Genomic DNA, 6,209 nt, shown 5'->3' with positions numbered 1-6,209 from the left:
CTTCCAAAGAAATCCCAGGACTGATCTCCTTCAGAATGGACTGGTTGGATCTCCTTGCAGTCCAAGGGACTCTCAAGAGTCTTCTCCAACACCACAGTTCAAAAGCATCAATTCTTCGGCGCTCAGCTTTCTTCACAGTCCAACTCTTTGTCTATTTTGATAAGCACGGTATTCCTAATACCTATTAGTTCTTGGCCCTGGTGGGCTTCCAGTGATGACTGTTGACTAAATGAATCATATAATACATGATTGAGTGGATAAAGCCCGTAAGTGATATCAACCCAGGTTTCTGACTGGCTTACAATTTCCCCATGTTTGTTACTTTTGTATCTCTCTCTGTATTCCCAGGATGATTATCAGCAGGTCACTGATGAAAGGGGATATAGGTCTTGATTTAGAAGGAATACAAGGCACATTGTTTCTCTGTTTACTCAGTTAGGAGACCAGCTCTAAAGGCATCTTGTCTCAAGGGACCACCCTGGCTGCCCTGGAGATGCCAGACAACCTGCATTCATTCTTATTTGAATTTCTTGGCTCATAATGCAGCCTGAGGACTCTGAGGATGAAAGAAAACTTCAGCAACCACAAAGGAGTTAAGGAGAAAAGGAGTAACTGGTTCTTGGAGGGACAAAAGAGAGGATACAAATTACTTTAAAGTAGATGACAGTTTGAATAAAGGTGCAGATTCAGAGAGATTTTACTTTTAATAAGAGATAGTTAACAGGTGATCTATTTAGGTCCAATGCCTTTGAGATTAATTTTACCAAAGTAAAAATATCACTTTATTGTTTATGGAAAAAATAGTGAATTTTCCTTCCTTTACTCCAATAAAGAATTCTGATTAAAAAAAAAATACACTTATCTGGTGCCAAGATAAGTTCAGTTTGTTTCTCTGAGTTCCATTTCTGTGACGGTTTGCCCTTTTGACTCTTTCTAGAACCTTCAGCTGCTTGTAGCATGCTGATGAGTGGGGATCTTTCAAATGGGAACCTTGATTCTCATGCAAAGCCTGATGTTTTGCAAAATGTACCTTGTTCAGATGCCAGAAAGGCCTTAAAAAGTAGAGCATTTCACAAAGAGGGCTTTATGCCTGTCTTCTGGGACCCTGAAACTAGGATAGGTTTTGTAAACTGTATAAATGCTTTGGATTCAATACATTTCATATCTGACATTAACAAGAATTCACAAAAGCTTCTTGCTCATTTGATTGGGTTTAGCAACAGTGTATGTCAAAGAAATGTAAGACCTGATTTTATTAGTATTACTCTGAGGAAAGGTATGACTGGGAATTGTATTCTTCACAGAGAACCATAATGTTAGACATTTTCTTTGAGGAGTTCAAACTACCTCAGAACTAGCATGTTTTTAGTTCATGGGGTGGAGATTGAAAGTTTAATTTTCTTGGGAATTCCCTGGTGGTCCCTTGGTTAGCTTAGGACTTGGCGTTATCACTGCTGGTTCAATCCCTGGTCAGGGAACTAAGATCCCACAAGCTGGGTGGCAAGGCCAAGAGAAGAGAAAAAATAATTTTCTTAACTTTGAGGTCAGGGGCTTTACTCAGTCATTGCCCACAAGTGGGGGAAATGAAACCCCGTAAGGAGACACAATGTACTCCTGTTAGGAAGGAGAAGCCTCAAATGGAACCATAGGAAAGCAGTGTAAGGCATCAACAAATTAAATGTGTGAGTGTGGGGGACACTTGAGTGAAAAAGAATACAGGCAGAAAAACTGGATAATTCTACTCCTTTCTTTCTCAACCATTGTAAAATTAAGGAAAATATTCTTTTCCTCCAAGCACCAAGCACTGAAAAATAAGGACTGTTAGGAGAACCATGGGAATTGGAATAGCTGAGTTAGATTTTATAAGGTGGGGTTAAGAGAGAATGAGGGCTTCCCTGGTGGCTCAGATGTAAAGAATTTGCCTGCCAATGCAGGAGGCATGGCACAGGTTCAATCCCTGGGTCGGGAAGATCCCTTGAAGAGGGGAATGGCAACTTACTCCAGTATTCTTGCCTGGAAAATCCCATGAACAGAGGAACCTGGTGAACTACAGTCCATAAGGTCACAAAGTCGGAACGACTGAGCAACTAACACATGCACACACATATTTAGGTTTACACACTTAAGTAACAGAAAGAGTTGGACACAACTTAATGACTAAAAAACAACAAGGAGGATGAAGTGTCAATCATTTACTCAGCAAATAATTGTAGAGTGTCAGTTTTATGCAAGGTCTGAGAGGAAACAGACATATTCTTTACTCTGATAAATACGAGATAAAGGAATTTTTATCATTTAAATCATAAATACAATCTGGATCTAGAGGATCTAGTTGCACTTGAATTGTTTACTATCACAAGAGGATTATCAAAGAAGGTTGGATTTGATGGCATTTAACCAAGCCATAATTTCCAATTATTCTTGTTGGTGAACTTTCATTCGCCAGATTTGTGGGTTGCATTAGCTTAAGAAAGGTTAGTGGGGCAGGGGGGTGTGGAGGGGGGGGGAGGAAAGGGTGTCATATATTACCAGGACAAAATCAGTCATTTCCTGCTTTTTGCAGGACATTTTGCTGAGTCCCTCTCAGGTGGAAGATGATAATCGAGAATGGTTAACTGGCCAGATGGTCTGTGACTAGAAAGCACTGTGGCATATTATGTACAAACATGGACTCTGGAATCTAAACTGATTCAAATGCTGGCTCAGCCAACTGTGGTTTAGTTCAATTCTTGTAGCCTCATTTTCCTTACCTGTGAGTTAAAGATAGTCATCCTGACTCACAGGGTTGAGAACATAGCATATCTATGGGTTTAGCCTAGTGCCTACTATTCAATAAATGTTCAAGAAGTGATAGTTACTTTTATTATTATAAAAGCAGAGTCTGCGTTTCTACCGCAGGGGCATGGGGTCAATCAGTGGGTCAGGGAACTACGACCCGCATGACACAGTGAGGCCAGGGGCGGAAAAAAAAAAAAGCAGAGTCTGGGATACCCTGTTATCTGAAATCCAAATAATGACTCAAGATTGTTCACAGCTGGCTCCTTTGAGGAGTGACACTTTTTTGGAGATGGTTAATGAAAGTTTTTCCAACCAATGATTCATTAAAATGGCTTAAGAACTTTAATAACTGTTAAGTATGAAAAACTAATCCAGGAAAAAAATGTCTTCCAATTTCCTTGACCAATTATTAATATTTTCTAATCTATGGGATAATATTTGGAGCTCTAAAAACTATTCTCTAGTTTTGGCTGTGCTGGGTGGGTCTTTGTTGCTGCATGTACGCTTTCCCCAGTTGTGGCGTGTGGACTTCTTACTGCAGCGGCTTCTCTTGTTGCGGAGCCCGGGCACCCACTAGGTTCAGTGCATGGACTTGGTTGCCCTGCAGCATATGTAATCTTCCTGAACCACGTATTGAACCCAGGTCCCCCACACTGGCAGTCCCTCGACCACTGTACCACAGGGAGGTCCTTGGATAGAATTCTTAAATGAGTAAGTTGGCCTTTATTGAGATTAAAGACCACTGGAGACTAATTTGCAAACTACTATTTTATTGAGGATGGGGAAGCTTTTAGAATCTATCAAAGTTCATTTATTTTTGGCTGTGTTACTCAGTAAATTTAGATAGTAAAACAGATTTGACTCACTGGGTTGTATAATCTAGTTTGCTGGACTTTCAAGGAGTTTAATTTTTAGTATTCTTTCTTTACAAAATGAAAATTATGTTTGTGATTCAGGCAAATATACAAGGAGCTATATTTTGTCTTAAATTTAAGGCAAAGCATAGTCTATTGAAAGGTGCTGGAAAGCAATGTAACATATTTGAAATATATAATGTAGTATATGATTAGACGTGAGAGGTTTATTTCATAGTCTCACAAATGTCTTCCATAGTTGAGATGATTAACATTTCTAGAACTTTCGCTTGATTTACTTGCTTTTGATGAACTTTTTCACATATAAAAAATTCTAAAATTCTTGAAAGTTTACAAATTGGTGTGGATGCAAAACACCACAAGCCCTATATTCCATGTTAGTAATTTTGCCTCTCTCCTTTCCATTTTGTACATCCTTTTTTTTTTTTTTTTTTTTCCATTTTGTTAAGTTCTGAGATTGTCAGGCCAGCCTTTATTTGCCTTGGGTTAGGGTTGTGTTAGCTATTTGGTGCAACTGGGTTAGTAATTTGGCCTGATTATGTACTACCAAGTTTAAGCTTTGTCAGAAATCATGTCAGGCCTTTTTTGTATATCAGACTAACTGAAAAGGATAGTTCACCAAGAACTATACACAAAGCTTACTATTCAGTTTAGCCAAGATAATTTGTTGCCTTTGTTGCCAATCTTTTTAATCAAGGATGACTGAACTGAACTGAATAGGGGTATGAGTATATAAACAAGGCCCCATCTAGTGGTATTTTGAAGAAAAGCAGGTAAAGCTGAAAAAAGTTGGAAAAAAGTCTGTGTCACAACCTGTCCCTTGGACTGAAAGGAGATCCAACTTGTCAATTCTAAAGGAAATCGGTCCTGAATATTCATTGGAAGGACTGATGCTGAAGCTGAAACTCCAATACTTTGGCCACCTGATGCGAAGAACTGAGTATTGGAAAAGACCCTGATGCTGGGAAAGATTGAAGCTGGGAGAAGGGGACAACAGAGGATGAGGTGGTTGGATGGCATCACCGACTCTATGGACATGAGTTTGAGTAGGTTCCGGGAGTTGGTGATGGACAGGGAAGCCTGGCGTGCTGAAGTCCATGGGGTCGCAGAGTTGGACACAACTGAACTTACTGTTCTTCAACCTTCCTGTAAAGATGAGGTGCTGGTTATTTTCCAGGTACCCTAATCAGGAAGGCTAGGATGTGTGAAATTGTTTTAAGTGCCTAAGTCAGTAATCCTCAAGCAGAGGAGAATTTATTGAAAATAAAGAGAACCACTCAGAAACATTCAAAATGCATATAATTAGGCTCTGGCATAAAGAATCTGATTTAGCACCCACCTTAATAGACTGGGCTTCCCTGTGGCTCACCTGGTAAAGAATCCGCCTGCAATGTGGGAGACCTGGGTTCAACCCGAGTTGGGAAGATCCCCCGAAGGGAACGGCTACCTACTCCAGTGTTCTGGTCTGAAGAATTCCATGGACTGTATATAGTCCATGGGGTCGCAGAGACTCAGACATGACTAAGCAACTTTCACTTCACTTAATAGAGATTCCACTTTGAGGAAGACTTCTCAAAGTCCATTAGGCATATTATAGGTGAGCCCCTTTTCTTTCCTATTAGGTATTCAGCCCACTTACATGGAAGAATGGCTGCACAATTGAGGTAGCAACAAACAATTTGGAAATCAAAAGATTTCACAGACTACTGATAGGGGACCCGAGATTTATAATAGAAGAGTTATGGAGATACCTGGTCTAGTGCACCTCTCAAAGAAGTTTAAGCTGTTACCCAAACAGAAGACTGACAATTTTTATTATGACTTCTATTTTTAAGAATCTTCTGTAGTAAACAATTCCAATACAGTTTTTCAGAATTCCTCCCCCGCCCCGCCGCTCTTACAAAATAGAGTTTGGCTTTGACACTGCTGCTGCTGCTGCTGCGAAGTCGCTTCAGTCGTGTCCGACTCTGTGCGACCCCATAGACGGCAGCCCACCAGGCTCCCCCGTCCTTGGGATTCTCCAGGCAAGAACACTGGAGTGGGTTGCCATTTCCTTCTCCAATGCATGAAAGTGAAAAGAGAAAGGGAAGTCACTCAGTCGTGTCCAACTCTTCATGACCCCATGGTCTGCAGCCTACCAGGCTCCTCCATCCATGGGATTTGCCAGGCAAGAGTACTGGAGTGGGGTGCCATTGCCTTTTCTGGCTTTGACACTAACCTTTCACAATTCTAACTCTCTCCTTTTATACCTATAATATAAATGAGAAGGTAAATCTGTTGTCTTGATTGATATAATAAATATAATTTTATAATTTATTAAAGAAATACATTTTAATGGCTTTGGTCTCTGATCTTATTATGTCAGTAGGAGACAAGGGAAGTATTAGGAAGATAAACTAACACTTATTGGGAACCTGGTGTCGAGTACTAGGGCTAGGCTTTTTAAAAATAGAGAAAATTAATACACTGATACAACCACCTTATGAAGTAATAAGCAGTCTCTACAAAAGAGGAAGCGAGGCTGGAAATGGTTACCTGCTCTGTCCAGGATCACAT

Source organism: Bos indicus, chromosome 11 (assembly GCF_029378745.1).
Source record: "Bos indicus isolate NIAB-ARS_2022 breed Sahiwal x Tharparkar chromosome 11, NIAB-ARS_B.indTharparkar_mat_pri_1.0, whole genome shotgun sequence".
NCBI classification, from domain to species: domain Eukaryota; kingdom Metazoa; phylum Chordata; class Mammalia; order Artiodactyla; family Bovidae; genus Bos; species Bos indicus.
The sequence above is the reverse complement of the archived record's forward strand: the minus strand, read 5'-3'. Positions refer to the sequence as shown.